Raw genomic sequence first — 17031 nt, 5'->3', positions numbered from 1 at the left:
GAAAGGTGCCCTGACCACACTGCTCTCCCCTGCCTTCCACATCCCTGCCACATGCTCTACAGCTGTGGAGCACCAGGAGGAAACTGGCACACAGACTGGCATACAAAATCCCATCATGTAGGCAAAGCAGCTCCTGTTTGGTCCACATTAGCAGGACACACAGCCTGACTTCTCCCTCCTCCACAGGGAGGAGTTTGCAGATCCACAGATTCACCTTGAGCAGCCCCACAGATTTTTAGTTACTTTAGTTCATTTCCAGCACTCCTCTACATCCCTGTGCCCATAGTCCCTTCCCAAAAATCTGCCTCATTTTCCACAAACGCCTACACAGCGAGCTTGGCGTACTGGCTTGTCTCAAAATCTCATCAGGCCTCAAACAGGGACAGCCATCTTTCAGAGGAGGATTCATGCTTCATTTTTCATAGTCTCAAAGCTATGCTACATCTTGAGTCTGTGCTGTAACCTCCTGTTTATCAGGGAATGACTAACAGTTTAATTTGGATTAATTTCATGTATGACTTCTATCAGACCCGGCAGAACCTCTGGCTGCCCTCACGCTTCTGTATAAACCCCAACAAAACCCAGGCATGAGGACCTGATACCAGAGGAAAACATCTGCCTCAAAACTCTGCAGCACAGGCAAGACAGGAAGGACTGAAGGAAGAACACCACAAATTACAACATTCTGAATTTCCCTGTGTGCCTCTGGGAGGGCAGAGACATGCACTGAGAAGATGGACCCTATGGCAGGTGGCACTGCCAGCTTCAAAAGCCAGCAGGATCCCCTGCTCTGCAGCAGCTCAGGTGGGGCTCTCACCATCCAACAAGCCCAGTCCAGTTCCCCTACATTCCCTGGGGGCCCTGTTTCCTTGCCCCTCACTTCCATGCCCAAGGACTTCAGCAGCAGAAATCCACCATCGCTTTGGTACCAGGGTGTCCTCCTCCCTTCCCCAACGATACCCCTAACAGCGTGCCCAGACACCAGGACAGGGGACACCAGGAAAGGCTTCTCTATTTAGATCATCACTGGGTCTCCATCCCCAACCACCTCGCTCTTCCAAAAACAAGTGGCAAGTCAAACAATGCAAAGTGAAACTCTGACTAGAAGCAGAAATGGTACTTTCATTGGCTCTAGGAGGTTTTGAATGGAAAGCACTCCTATTTCTTGATCTCCTTACAGCGAGTAAACCTCACCTACAAATGGCTCCACATCCTAGGGCAATGAGATCACAAAGTAAGGCTCAGAGGGAAGGTGGTAGGACCCCATTCCTTCCTTTTAACACAGACAAACAGAAACAGACCCCCTGTTTTGCTCCTAAATGCGCACTCTGCAGGAGCTACATGAACACAGCTGGATCTGAGGAACAGAAAAGTTACTCCTCCCCATGTGCAACAGCAAAGCCTGGCCTAATTACCGCAGCCATAGGAAAACTATATAGAACATTTTTAGTAAGAAGAGAAATTAACTGCAATATCACAGCCAAATTCCTATTTAGCATCAGCAGTCCAGCTGGATATACTGTCCTGAACAACTGGGTGGCTGATCCCAAACTACCACATGTGCTGTAGCTTCCCTACCCTTTTTAGTTATAGAATGAGCTGAGTAGGGAGGGACTCACAAGGATCATCAAAGTCCAATTCCTGGCCTGCACAGGACAGCCCCAAGAATGACCTCCTGCACTTGAGGCTGTTGTCCAAATGCTCCTGGAGCTCTGGCAGCCTTGGGGCCATAACCATTCCCTGGGGAGCCTGTTCAGTGCCCCAGCACCCTCTGGGGGAAGAACCTTTTCCTGATATCCACCCTGACCCTCCCCTGACACATCTCCAGCTATTCTCTCAGGTCCTGTCCCTGGTCACACAGAGCAGAGATCAGGGCCTGCCCCTCCTCTTCCCCTCTTGAGGAAGCTGCAGAACTGCTGTGAGCTCTGACCTCAGTCTGCTCCTCTCCAGCTGAACAGACCAAGTGCCCTCAGCTGCTTCTCATGAAGCTTCTCCTCCAGACCCTTCATCATCTCCAAAATTCTCCTTTGGACATTGTCTGAAAGCTTCAAATCCTTCTTATATTGTGGCTCTCAAAACTGCAGAGTCCTTCCCCTCTGAAAGAGGCAAGGATATACACCAGCATATCAAGGCAAGCCCTTACAGAAACATCCCCTAGTTTCAACTCCTTCTGCATTTCCATGTGCTCCACAGTAAGTTCAGCCCTGCCTAAACAGGGCAGGCCCAGCTCTGTTTTCTGCTGCCATGGCCCAGAGCGAGGGCCATGCACACACGCCAAGCACAACACCTCTGTTCTGACAACTGCATTTCCATACCAGTGCCAGGTCCCACCAGAAGCAAAATTAGTACCTAGTACAGCACAGGAAAGAGTGTCAAACAGCTTCTCTGCACAGAGACACAACAGGGAGAGACATCTTTTGCAAGAAATCCAAACACATAGCAACTGCAGTTTTTGTTCATCATATCTCTGTGGTATTTTCACTGGTAAATGAATAAATCATCATTTACAGCAAAAGCAAGATTTCCAGTTGGAGGTTATTTACTTTCACCTCCATCACGGCAGCCCTGGCAAGCCAGATGATGTGCAACCCAAGCAGCAAGTGCTCTCATGCTGAGAACTGTTCAAACAGGAATAATTCAATCTTTTTGTAGTCTCACCCTGGCTAATTTGCCACAAGCTGTCTCTTTTCAGATGCTACATGAAACACGAGGAAAAAACCAAGCTGGATTAAGCTGGTCCATTTACAATCAGTTCATCAACAGAGAGTTCAGGTCAGTTCATTTTCTATGTAAAACAAATTCATTTTTTTCAGCTTCATGGGGTTTAAGGAACAAAAATTTATTGCAGTAACCAAACATTGCTCACCGGACAAGCTTGCAGCGATTACTTAACTAATGCAAACGATTTTCAGTCTGCATGCAAGGAATGCATGGGATAATTCCAGGGCACTCTCTTCCACCAGCATTTTACAAGTACTTTTTAGGTAGCTATGGAGACGTTACAGCCTTTTTCATTTTGCTGTCATAACTAGACAGCTATTGATTTCTTTGCAAAATTCCTTGGAAGAGAGGGGAAGGGAGGAGGAGTTTCAAGCATCGTGAGGTCTGAGAGTAACAAGCTGAAGAAAATTTCAGAACAGATTTCAGATGGAGACATCAGCCCAGAGGCTCCTTGCAAAAGATAGCCTTGAACCTGGTCCTGATTTGATACTTCTGCAAAAAAGGAGGTAAACACACACACATGTCACAGGGATTGTCTTCCAACAAGCTCCAAAAGGAAAAACATTTCCAGCTACCAGTGCCACCACCTTGCAGAAAAGGAGGCCCTCCCCAAGGCCAGACTGTGGTTTTGCTCCAACACAAATCTCTCTGGAGGCATGGAGGGCCTCCATCCTCACAGTCATGCTAGGCTACAAGATGTTTCCCTCTCCCTCTTGAGCAGGTTACATGGAAGTCTCATCCCTGACACGCCTTGCAGATAATCAGTGCCTCCTCTCCACCTCCAGCAGGCATAACAGCTTTGTGATGAACAGGATGGACAGCTCTGCATTTCACTCTCCTTCCAACAAGAGCCCAAGAGCTTGCTGTGATCTCAGCGCTGCTGGTCCTCAGCAGCTGATTCTGCCCAAAATGATGCCGAGAGAAACGCCTTTCACCTTATTGACCCTTTAAGAGAAATCATTCCTGCATATGCAGATTTAAGACTGCACACCATTACAAGAGGAGACATACAGAAGTCTGAAACATGAGATACCGACCTGGAAAACCCTGTGTCACAGAGATAAGAACATGCAAATAATCATGGATTTAGGTCTTGTTCAGAAACTCCCTCAGTAATGAGAACAACAGATCAGGCTCTGAACAGATACTTCCCTTTGGATAAAACAGAAAGGAAAGCCTGTTCAATCAAAACATTTTTCTTAAATTCACCTTAGACCCAGCCACAACAATGGAGCCAGAACTTGTAGAATTATCTCTACCACAAGCTGCAGGAAGTTTACCAGCACCACCCTGAAAATAAATCTCAATCTTCTCATCTCCATGCTGTGTTTACAGCCTCATGACTGCTCGCCAAAAGAACACTCAAGATCTACTGCAAATGGAAAGAGAGCAAGATGCTGCCGCTGCAGAACAAACCTATGACTGCTCTGTCCACCTAATGGCCATCCAGAAAGGCAGCCATCTTCAATGCTGCTTTTTTAACTCTTGCGAAGGCTTGAAAGGGGGGAAGAATTAAGCTCCCCAAGAAGCTGGCTGGGGACAGGCAATGCCACGGGAAAGCCCCAGGACTCACCCCATCTCAAAGCCAGCTGCTCCCAGATGTTTCCACCACCCCAACACAGACAGCAGCACCCCAGCATTAGAGCAGTACCACAAATCTGGTCACACCAGCCACCAGCTGTCAGCAGCAAGCCATGAGATTGCAGTGTCCCCACACCATGGGGCACAGTCTCAGCCTCAGCCACTGCTGCTGGATGGCTGCATGCCCCCACCAGGGCACTGAGGAGGGAGGGGGGCACATCTGCACCCCAAACCCATCCACAGTCCTCCCACTCACCCAGAGCAGGGCACATACCTCCCTAGGATCCTCCACCAACACAGGCTCCAGTCCTCCCAAGGAGATGGGCAGGGAGTGGTGCAACTCCCCCACAGCATCCAAATTCCTGCTGCACATCCTAAAGATATTCCAGAAAATACAGTTCTCTCCAGCACCATCAGAGATTGCAGTGGCCCTGCCCAGCACAGAAGGTCCAACACCAGCTCCACCATGAGTGTGGAAACCTCTGAGAAGATGCTTTTGGTTATGACCTGTTAGTTACATGTTTCACATCCAAGAGAAGACGGACACCAAGGTAAGCTGCTATATGCTACTTCTGGAGAAGAAAACAAACAATAAACCAAACAAAAACTGTGTGATATAGAAAAAAAAAAATCCAGCCTTTCTTTGTAAAAATACAAAAACCAAATTTTTAGAACCAATTTAAGCTTAGGCAAGAAATATAAATATGAATTTCTGAACTTTCCCCTTTGATGTTTCCTTTACAAACATAACAAATTAAAAGTGCTGTCACAAATTAAACTAGCTTTGGTTAAGTAGAGGGGAAAAAAATGCTGATGGCTATAAGATCCAACTGACAAGCCTTTTCAAGTCTGCTCTCATGCAAAACCAACTCCCCAGGGATTTAAATTAAGAGTAAAGAAATATTTTCCTTGACTTAATCCTATTTTGGAAGCAGGACAGAGGATACTACAACAAAGCCAGCACCTGAATCCACCAGGAGCCACCCAGCTGCCACAAGCCTTTCCTGGAGACCAGCTGCTCAACACACCCACCTCTTCTTCAGCAAGACCCTTGCTCCACTGTACCAACAGCTATGGGCAGTAATGGGGAACACTCAGTGTGCCCTGGCTGCTCCAACACCTCCTCCCCTCCCTCTCTGTAGGCCACTAATGCCATGACACTGCCTATGATGCACATCCAGGTCCAGGAAAACAGACATTTGAACTTGGATCTTGAGGGAAGTCACTAAGGGTGGCTACTTCAGACTCCAGCTGCAATGTGGAGGAGCCCCCTCACAGCACAGAGGTCCGCAGGGTGTAGATCACACAACGGATTTGTCAGCTGTGGAATGGAGCACCTTGCTTTTCCTAGGGAGGATAACATTTCTGTCTGGTTCTTCCAAAGGAAGCTCTATGTACCATCCCTCCCCCACCCCTGAACAAAAGTCTACCAGAGATGCTTCCAGTGTACAAGGGAGAGCAAAAAGGTTGAGCATCAAGGCCATGAAACCACCACCTCCCACATGTTTTCCAGCTTGGAATGCAGGTTCCAGCACCAGGAATGTTCCTTGTTCCCACACAGCCACAGCCTCACCCACACCCCAACCCTTGCCTGCCCCAGCATCCTGCACACAGCAGCTCTCAGAGACTGCACACTCCCCCTGAGGCTGGGGATGGACAAAGATGAATCCATCCTACTTTTAGCACAGGTCTAAAACCTAAACCAGGAGAACAGAGGAGATGGATGCTTCGAAGACACAAGAAAATGTTCCAAAATCATGTAAAACACAATCACACAAGTGACATCTATGAGTCACCCTCACACTGAGAAGATCCCAAGGCATTTGCTCCCTTTCCCTGTCTCCACAGCACTTCTTCCATAGGAGCAGCCCACCTGATCCAAGCCTGAGAACAGACTCTGACAGTCTCCATATGGCCAGAGGGATTTTTACCAACCCATGGCAGCTGTGTAAGGACATGGCAAAGCTGCACAGAACCCAACATCACAAGGGCTACAACCACGTGAGATCATAACTATTTTCGGAAACACACCAACAGCTCAGGGTATTTTTGCAAAAAAGATACTCTTCTCACCTGCTCTTCAAGACAGACATTAATTAGCAGCACTACACTCTGCAGAATCTTAATTTGATCCTACAGACATCCTCACATGCCAACTTCACGACACCCAAAACCATGGAAACCAGCCTCCAAACAGGATGCAGGTTCTTCTCCCCATTCCTTATACTCTGCATGACCTGGGCTGGTCTAAATAGCTAATTTCCTTCAACAGTGCTCACATCTTTCCCATGTTTCTCAAAGGCTGTATTTCTGTCAAAACTTCTTACCTGGCTGAAGCTAGTGAGTACACACACTCTAGAGAGAAAATGTGAAGTCAAGATTCAGCAAAACAGCCTTTCTGGATTACTCTCAAATCTTTGCATAGACTCAGCCCACAAACCACAAAGCTGGGAGAGAACCAGACCCCCATGGCCACGCCTGCTGACAGAGCAGATGGACAGTTGTGTGCACAGCTGCCACAGCACCAAGGAAAGGAACTGCCCTCCCTCGCCCCCAAAACAGATCCTAGTGCTGATTGGGTAAACGCATGTGTGTTCTTGTTTCTGCCCTCCATAACAGAGCACAACAAGGGAAAGATTTGAGAATGAAGAGGTTGGGGGATTGGTTGTTTGGCAGTTTGTTTGCTTTTACAGTTATTTTACAGTTCTTTTTACAGTTATTTTTATGTTACCAACCATAAACTGTGTGTGTTGTATCTCCCTTCACAACCACTGCGGTGTCCATGAACTATCTGGGGTTAATTCTATACTGACATATAAAATATACCCTGTTTTTCCCTATGCTTTTGCTTTAGAACTGATCAGTCTGAGACAAGGAGGGAAGACCAGACCATTATACTTCCCTCTTATTTTGATGTGTCTGTAACAAAGCAAGAAAGCAAAGTTCTTCTCCCAAATCCATCACATCCGGAGCCATGAGAACTGTTGGATTTAAAAGATGCTGATTCACACTAGCAGTTATCAGATTTTTCCCATCTGTGACACAATTTGACAGCTGGCTGGCAGCACAGAGTTCTCCACTTTAGAGTTCAGATGCTGCAGCAGCCGGCTCCAGTCTCAGCCTTCAGTTCTCCACTAATATTTAGGGGAAAAGCCCATAGAGAGAGATGCAAGTGCAAACCAGCTTTTGCACCAGCACACCTGACCTCGGAGCCTTTTGTGCACAGGTACCATTTGGCAAGGGGATTTTATTCATGCAAGAGTTACAACACTGTGCCTACTGGAACAGGGATGACCATCAAAATGTAAGCCAAGGGCTGCCTAAAGTCACTGGGTTTGTTATTTTTATTTCCCCTCAAACACCACAAGCCAAAGACTGCTGAAGTGGCCTCTAGTGCTGTTCCTTGACACAACTTGCACTGCTTAATGAGGCAGAGGCTCAGAAGGGAACAGGAGCATCCTCATCTTACCACAAACAATTCCTCCCAGCCAGCAGCTATGGTTAGGAGCTCTCTCCAGAAGTATCAGCTCTGTCAGCACAAAGGGACCAAGCACTTCACGGCAAGTACTCACAAGACTCACAGCCAGCAGATACGTCAGTTTGACATTGTAGCTGGACTACACAGTCCAACGTTTCCTAAGTTCTCCACCTGCCTCCCTCATTGCATTGCTCCAGACTGGGGCAGAGTAGCTGCAAAGTGCCCAGCAGAAAAGGACCTGGAGGTGCTGGTCAACAGCAGCTGAACATCATCCAACACCTGCTCAGGTGGGCAAGAATGCCAATGGCTCCTGGCCTGGGTCAGCAATGGAGTGGCCAGCAGGACCAGGGCAGTGACTATCCCCCTGTTGTGGGCAGTGGGGAGGCCTCACCTCAAGTGCTGTGTCCAGTTCAGGGCCTGGCACTGCAAGATGGACATTGAGGGGCTGGAGTGTGTCCAGAGGAGGGAATGGAGCTGGGCAAGGGGCTGGAGCACAAGTCTGATGAGGAGTGGCTGAGGTAGCTGGGCAAGGGGTTCAGCCTAGAGAAAAGGAGGCTCAGGGGATCTTCTCGCTCTCTACGACTGGTGCACCCACGGGACAGGAGGGTGCACCCAGGGGAAGTCAGGTTCTGCTCCCAGGGAACAAGGGACAGGACAAGAGGAACGGCCTCAAACTGTGCTGGGAAGAGTCAGGTCAGACATCAGCAGGAATTTCTTCATGGAAAGGGTGGTCAGGCATGGAAGGGGCTACCCAGGGAGGTTTGGAGCCCCCATCCATGGAGGCGTCCAAGCAAGGACTGGATGTGGCACTCAGTGCTCTGGGCAGGGTGACAAGGTAGGGACTGGTCAAAGGTTGGGCTCATTGACCTTGGAAGTCTTTTCCAACCTAACAAATGCTGTGATTCTGTGATTAATGATAAAGATGATCCAGGCAGGGGCAGCGAACAGAAAGGCTTTAGCTACAATGAGCTGCAAAACTCGTATCTAAATATAGTTCCACTGAGAAAAGAAATCAGCTTTTTATACAATTGGTTTATCTTAGCCTTTTAACAGAAACAGAAGGCCAGCCAATGGAAAAAGGAGAAAGCTTTAACCCAGCACACTTTCCTCATGTACTGCAGGAGTTTCAAAGGAACAAAGTGCTCTAGAAGCTAAAGGACACCAGGAAATTGTATGTGCCCCTAGCAAAAGCAATACACAGCTTGAGCAAGCAACTGTGAATCTAGTGTGATGACTGAATTATTAATTGAAAATTCCATCCTTTAAGCACAAACAAAGTACCATTTTGGCAGCTAGCACTACTAGAAAAGTAACAAACAGACACTGTCTTCAGTATGAGGTGAGTCAATACATAAGGTCAATTTGTGAGAAAGAAGAGGGGGAATAAAAAGGAGAGAAAATAAAAATGCATAATTGCCTACATCTCAAGGTATGTTCCCAGCTAAGCACCCTCCCTAGGGAGAGAGCGATCCAAAGCAAAGATCCCACCAGAGACCCACTGAGAGATGTCAGGACTTATTGTCATCTATGCTGAAGTCACTTCAAAATGGAAACACACAACAAGTGTAGGTAACAAACACATGGCAAGAGAAACACTGACCTCTAAGAGGACCAAGTTTTCATTCTGGATTAGATGCTGAATTTTCCAAACACAGAGAAAGAGATGTAATCTCTGGGGAATAGCACAGAGGCTTTTCCATGTGATTCAAAGGTATTAACCTTTGGCTTGCAAGCCAGACTTCTCCAAAGGGCTACCTGTGATTTCTGAAGCTGTCATTAAATAATCACCCTGTCTTCACTCAGCCAGGGTGGGAATTTATAGTAAATGTTAAATAAACATGTGAGCATAAACACCAGCAGTAAGCATGAGGCAAGGAAACGGTACTTCACCTCTCCTGGGCTGGATTCAAAAGCAAAGTTACTAATGGGATGACTAATGGGATCTCACAATTACTAATGAGAGAACGGGATCGCTATTCAGCCTAAGTACAGGAAGGTATTGAGTAATTTTACTTATGAAGGTATTAAGTGTTTTTATATATCCTTAATGCACAGCTGCGTGCACACGTTCCACTCAAGAAGAGTGAACCCAACAAAACTTGACGGAACCTTCCAATAAACCTGTTCCTTGCTTCTGTAAGTTTAGAGATGTGGTTTGGCCAGGCAGAAATGGGTCAGATCATAACTGCACACTTTAAAGCAGACACATAACTTCAGTTTTGCTTTGAAGCCCTGACAATCACCAAGGTAAGTACAAGAAGAAGCTGTCTCAGATACACCAACCTAACTTGCACATCACCATTTAGCAGCTGAGGCAAAAGTTACCAGCACCTCCTTGAGGAAGGGCATGCAAATTCAGCAGTGGGACAGGAGCTTTACTGACCACCCCTACCACCACAGGATGATTTATCACCCACCTAAATCCTGCCTAACATTTGGCTCCTACTTTCTCTGTTGAAAACTACTGCAAAACAGCAGACTCCCCAGTCAGAGGCATTTTGGGGGTTTTGCACTCCTTTTGAACCACCTCAGGAGTCAGCAATGTGTTTTTGGAACATCTCTCCCAGATTTGGGATTTGGTCCCCTCTCTGTGCTCCCTTCACCTTCCCAGAAAAAAAACCACACAAAGCACAACAAAGAAAATCAGTCAGTTCCTCCAAGGAGTTCACAGCAACTCCCTTGTGCTCAGCAAGCCAAAGGCCCGGTTGGATGCACCGACAAGAAAGTGACTAAACCTTTGCTGGTTTCAAAGCTCTTCAGGGGAAGGATTTCCACTTCACTGAAAGTGTTCCTTTAGGTGGGGAAAGAAACATCAGAGAAGCCCCACCTGGATGGATTAAAGAGACTAAACCTCCTAAAGGACACTGCACCGAGCACCTCCTCACACACAGCTCTGTCTGTCCTCAGGCCGCCCTGAGCTGGCCAGTGCGCAGTGACCAGACTTTGTCCTGCTCATCACCAGGGACCAACGGGATGGTCCTGCCAGGACCAGCCAGGCCGGCAGCACCACCTGGGAACCTCAGTCTCCTGGGAATGGCTGTCATTTCAGGAATGTTAACAATTACCCTCCTGTTGCCAGGGTCACAGGCAAAGCCTCCCCATGCACCTGCACAGACATTTCCAGTGGCACCCCTCTCCTTCCTGCAGTGCGTGCCACACTACCCTGGCAGCACAACCCAGAAAGGAAACAGGACTCGCATCTAAGTAGGAAAAAAGATGAAATTCACCACGGCTCCTGCTCCATGGGACAGCCCTGGCTTCAAGGTGCTTCACCCTGCGTGTCAGGGACAAGCAGAGCCTGGATCTGCTGCAGACACAAGTGCACAGGACAAAGCAACGTCAACATTCCTCAGCACAACTCTTACACCCAGATGCAGCAAATGGATGAAATCCCAGGGCTCAGGGCAGGAGATGGGCTGCCGAAGAGGGAATCTGCTCCTCAGGGCCCCCCTCACAGCCAGGCAAACAGGTGGGGCTCCCGCTGCCTTCAGGGAGGAGAGAAACACCAACTTCACCCTCCTGGCATGAGAACATCAATCCTCATGTGTGAGCACCACAGCACACCACTGACATTCACTGTCACTGCCAGCAGCTGATCTCTGGTACAGCTTTTCAAGAAGCTGTGCTAAATCCAAAACTCCACTAGGATGGGTACTAAGCTAAAGTAGGGAGTGCTCTGGCTCTTCATTTCTTAGTGATCTGAAGGAATTAAGAGGCCAAAATCTTTGCTGCACTTGAAACAGAGAGTTGAAGCAGATTTCTGCTTTCCTACTTTCCAGAACACCTCCCAAACCAACCTGCCATGCTGCCTCACTGAGAGCACCAGTTTTACTGAAACCTCTACTTACATCCTTCACAAATGTAAATCCTCAAGATAGAGCTGCTCCCTCCAACAGAGGCAATAAATGCCGAGCTGACGCTCTGGGACATCTTCCTCCCCAAAGCTCCACGGTGTAAGCATGGAGAATATTCCCACTCCGTGACCCATTTCTGCTGTTTACTTTTTGGAACGCAGCGACACTTGGATTGCTCAATGTGCTGCCGGTGCAATCACACAGAGCCTACACACGGTGCTGCTGCCAGCGGCTGTGCTCGGGCCACAATGAGGAGAGCCTGCAGAGCCTCTGAAGGCTCAGGCACAGCCAAGCCCAGCCTGAAACTCTTCCTTGTGCTCCTCACTCACACGAGGGAGCACACACGTGTTACAGCACAGCCAAGCGTCGAACAGCAAAGCTTCCCTTCCTCCCCAGAAACAGCCACGGAGATGCAAAGCAGCTTTTTACAGCTCCAGCTGTACCCAGCCACGGCGTGAGCAAGCACAGCTATTTCAGCTGGTAGAAGTCACGGCTCGAACAGAAACAGACCTCGAGAAAATAATTACAGGATGTAAGAACCCCAGGCCTTAAATCAAACCACATTTGTTAGCTCTAGATAAAACTCATAACTGCACTTTCACAGCACCAGTGCCTGAAGCGTCCTACGCGTCCTACTAGAGCCTGAAAAGATTAAACCGAAGAACGCCAACCTCTCCCCAAAACCTCCCGAAAAGTTATGTCAGGTCCACCACAGAAACAAGGCACAGAAGGTCGGGAGTGCAGAAAGCACTTGGAGGCGGCGGGGGACAGGGACATGCAGGGGGGACCACGGACACGCAGGGGGAGCAGGACGCTGGGACACGGCTCGGCGACAGGGACGCGAGGCGGCGGCGCAGCCCCGCCGCTGCCCCCCGCTCCGGGCACACGCGGCGCTCCCGTCCCCGGGCGGCTCCGGCCCCGCTGCCGGGGCCCCGGGCCTTGGCGGCGGCAGAGGAGGAGCCGCCGGGGCAGGGTACAGCGGGGCTCACCCCGCCGGGACACCAAGTTGCAGTCGGCTCCGAGCGGTCTCGGAGCGGGTCGCGCGAACTTCCCTTACCTGCGGCCGAACCGCGCACAGACCTCCGGGGCGGCCCCGCCTCCGCCGGCTCCGGGCAGCCCCCGCCGCCGTCCCGCCCGCGCCGCTCCGCTCGGTGCCCGCCCCGCCCCGCCCCGCTCCGCCCGCGGCCCGGGGACCGGCCCCGAGCCGCCGCTCTGCCCCGCCCGGTCGAGGCACCGCCCGCCGCCGCTCCCGGGGCCGGCCATGAGGGAGTCGGCGTGGGGTGGTGTGAGTGGCCGAGTTCCTAGTGCCCCTCACGGGTAATCACAGCATGGCTGAGGCTGGAAGAGACCTCAGAGATCATGGAGCGCAGCCCGTGACTGAACAGCACGGCGCGAACCTCACCCTGGTCCCAAGCGACACGTCCAGGCTTAAAACACCCCCAGGAACCGTGACTCCGCCACCTCCCTGGGAGCAGCCCAGGGTGCTCTACCCGGGACCCGGCCTTCCCTGCCCACCTCGGGATCACGACAAATGTCCCCGAATGTCTGCTGCGCCGAAGCGGCCCAAAATATCCAGTATCGCTCCTCGGCAAAGGAAGGGGTCCGGCCGCGGTCCCCGAGCAGCGAGCCCGGTGCTGCAGCTGGCAGGAAGCAGCACCACAGCACCGAGTGACACCCTGGTTAAATCTGCAGTTCACCCATGCCAGCGCTTTGCCTTAGTGCTGAGGATAAACATGGTGCAGGTTTTAATGCAGTGATCCTTGCTACATTTGCACGAGCGTTACTCTCTCATTTATACAGTGTAAGGGACTCAGTGTTTTCTATCAACAGCCTCGCAGCCGCACCAAAAACCAGCCTTGGCTTTACCAGCTCCATGGCAGAAAGGCCCGAGATGCTGCTCTTTCAGGAGTGGAGCCATACAAGTAACAGACCAAGGGGTTTGGCCAACTAACTCTCAGTTTTGTTTGGAGCTGACCCAAAGCTCTTCCTCCCACCCCTTCTCCAAGAGCTGGGTTAGACAAAATTTTTCATGTTTTGGTCATGGAGAAGATGATTTGCTTCTGGTCTGTTTCTGACCATAACATCCAAATAAGTGGAAGTTTACATTCAAAATGGGAAAAGTATTGGTGACATGTTGAAAGCAAACATTTTGAATTCCTAGCAAAAGTGGGAAGGTATCATTTGCTATTTAAGCACAGTTTGCGAAGAGGACAAGTCGATCCAAACCACTTTTTATTTTCTGGCAAGTTACCAGCATGTCACGTTGTCCACACAGCTCCAGTATGTTTCAGGTTAAACAGCAGGACTAAGTTTCAGACTATGAGAAAAGAAAGGCAATTTAAAAATACCTGGGTTTCTTTGATATCTTCTATTTCTAGTACCTCTGTTTCAAAACTTTGGTGCCTACCTATGGTTTTGATGCTCTGCAGTTGGTCTTTTTGCCCATTTTCCTCAAATTTTCATCAATTCTCCAGCAAATGTTACCAGTTTGCTGTCAGCTGATGGGTGAGTGCTGATCACATTCCAGGTCACACTAGGCTGAATCACAAGGATCCCACTGCAGCTCTCCATCCTTCCTGAAATGGCTGGGCTTGGACTTGCCCAAGAACAAGCACTCAGAACAAATATGGATCCACTATTCTTCAGCCCTTGTTTTTTGAACTGAATTTTCTGTTGATTGCGTTTTTGCACTTTGAATTTTTAATTCAGAAAGTGAAGATCTTTATTAAAAAACCTAATGCAGAAGGGCTTTCATTTGTCAGGATGGCATGAGAGAGATCTCTCTGAAAACAAATCTTAGCAGACAGAACATTTCAAACAACCGTTTGGATTCTTTCATCAAAGAAAATACCTTTGCAAGTTAAGACAAATCTCTGATAAGGCTTTCTGGTGTGCTGATCTCTCATCTCCCAGAATAGCATAGCCCTTTTTGCTCCAGGCTGGTTTGCAAGGAATGGTTGATTTTCTCCACCTTTGTGAAAATGCAGCAGCTTCTGAGAAGGCAAACAACTTGCTGGTCCCTCCTGTGGGGAGGTTACAAGGAGTAAGAGCATTTTCCAGCATTGTTAATTCCATGAGGAGGTGAAGGAAAAGAGCTTTTCCCTCGCTTTGCACTGGGAACATGCACCGTCTCCGTGGTTACAAATCAATAAATAGCATTAAGCTCAGTATTTCAAGAGCTGTCAGAGGCATTTTGAAGGAGCAGTGCACCTTCTAACAGGATTTTCTTTGGGCGGTATACATCCCATCTCCCACACACTCACAGCATGGTACAGCCAGGAGTAGTGTCCTAGTGCAGTTCATTTTCAGGATCAGTGGGGTAAGCAGATGAGCTCCAAGATCCCTGTCACAAAGCAGGTGAATTTAAGAAAAAATTCTTCCCTATTCAGGGCCAGGTGACGCCCTGGCACAGGGTGCCCAGAGAAGCTGTGTCTGCACCATCCCTGGAAGCATCTGAGGCCAGGCTGGACAGGGCTCTGAGCAACCTGGGATAGTGGAAGGTGTCCCTGCCCATGGCAGGGGGTGGGAACTGGATGATCCTTGAGGTTCCTTCCAACCCAAGCCATGCTATAATTCTGTGATTCTCTCAGTGCTAGCTCATGAGGAAGGCACTGAAACACAGTAACAAGCCATGTACACCACAGCCAATTCTCATGAACCTTTTGTAAATAAATTCATCACTTTGTTGGGCCCCAAATGTTTTCCTTTAGATCAAACCTGTTCCCCAAAATACAATAGCTGAAAGAGCTGAGGGATCTCATTCCCAAAGGGCAATGGTTTCCCACCCAGGCTGTGCATGGCTTTCACTTCAGGACAGCTCAGAAAGTGGACTCAGTGAATCCCTCCTTTTATTCCCAGCTGTGTATTAACCCTGCAGCTGAGCCAGGGTGTTTTCAGGTCAGGGCTCCACCACTGACTCTCCTGGCACAGTTGTGTCAGTCAGGGCTGTGATAAGATCCTCTGAAGGCAGAGCTGTGCCAGCAAAAGCACCTTGTGCAGATGGAGGTATAAGCAGAGAAAATGGTGCTTTTGTCCTGGGAGTGTCTTTCACATGAGGGAGCTGGAATTCACTCTCTCAGCAGCAGCACAGTTCTACTGTTAGAAGCCATTACCTTGGAAATATTTGCTCTTCTGACCAGCTATTGTAGCTGGGCTGTAAAAGCTGTCCTGGCTTTCACCTACCTGAAGTATCCTGACTGTTAAATACCCAACAGAACAAACTGCTTTGGCCTTGAGCTTTGGTGTGACACCATGTTCAGTCCTGGGACAAAACACTGCACAAACAATTTCTAGCTGTCAAATCCATACCTGAACCTTTCTCCTCATGTTTAAATTCCCCTCCAATCCCTTTCTAAAAAGGACAGGAGAGATTTGGTGCCCAAAGGATTCATAACCCAGAGCAGCTGAAGTACAAAATGCTCCCAAACTGTACCCCCAAAACAGTCAAACTTCTGACCTCGGCTGTCCCATCCCTGGCTCTTCCCACAGTGCTTGGAAACACGAGGAAAAGCCCTGCACACTGAACCTGCTACTGAACTGATGGAAGAGATGCTGTCCTGTCCTGGCTCTGCTGCAGAGTTTCTGGTCTAAAGTTTCTCTGTCCTGAAGTTTCTGGTTTCAACCCCCCAAGAAGCAGAAGGTCGTTTAAGAAGTGACCTATCTTCCCCAGCGCTTGGGACTGTTTTGGGTGCCCAGTTTCAGATGATCAGTTTTGTGTATTTGATCTGAATGTTGTGTAATTAAGCCCTGAAAATCAAGAAAAAGCAAACTCCAGTTCTTTTTCCAGTGGACAAGGAAGCTTTCCATAAAATTTCACACACCTATGAGGGTGAAAATGTAATTAGCTGCAGAAACCTCTCCAGCATGAACCTCAGAGATGTGTCAGTGTGGATCTGGATAACAAAGAGCAGTGCTACAAATCAGAAGATGCTGTATATTTTATGTAAAATGTGAGCAAGCGAAAACCTCCTGACATGAGCAGGAATCACATCAGGCTCAGCTGGAGGAATCCATACCCTGGCATTAGCACAACTGCTTGAAAAGACTGGAGTGTTCCAGACCATTGTCTTCCCATTACTCTGGATCATTGCTGTCATCAAAAGCAGGACAGGGAAGGTTACACTTTGATAAAGTTTTACATTCTTAAATTTCTTCAGGCCTGCCAAACATTTTTTTTCCTCTCCCTGGAGGTCTCCCACTCACTAATTTAGGTGTAAATGCACCTTAACTGGGCTGAAATCCTCATTAGGTTCACATACCTGTACTTGTTACAGCATTCTCTCAATTTCAGTATCAGCAGATAATAATTGTTGCTTACACTCAGGAGAGGATTTCTGGTATAGTCAGTGATCGATGGAGCTGAAGAGAAGCCCTTTGGGTACTCAAAGTGTTTAACTT

The 17031-nt window shown here is 48.7% G+C and overlaps 1 protein-coding gene across 17 annotated transcripts in view; it reads right to left on the bottom strand.

Moving 5' to 3' along the window:
* Positions 1–12795, bottom strand: part of PPFIBP1 (PPFIA binding protein 1) — a 108162-nt gene extending 95367 nt beyond the window's left edge. For 16 of the 17 annotated variants that reach the window (XM_038153241.1, XM_038153247.1, XM_038153245.1 and 13 more), the window contains exon 1: positions 12692–12795. The gene's annotated coding sequence lies outside the window, so the exon portion shown is untranslated. Of the gene's footprint in view, positions 1–11628; positions 11758–12691 lie in introns of those variants that run through there. The other variant, XM_038153244.1, reaches the window with a different exon arrangement.
* Positions 12796–17031: the final 4236 nt, after the last annotated feature.

Source organism: Motacilla alba, chromosome 1A (genome assembly GCF_015832195.1).
Source record: "Motacilla alba alba isolate MOTALB_02 chromosome 1A, Motacilla_alba_V1.0_pri, whole genome shotgun sequence".
Lineage (NCBI taxonomy): Eukaryota > Metazoa > Chordata > Aves > Passeriformes > Motacillidae > Motacilla > Motacilla alba.
This window is presented reverse-complemented; position numbering and strand designations above follow the sequence as displayed.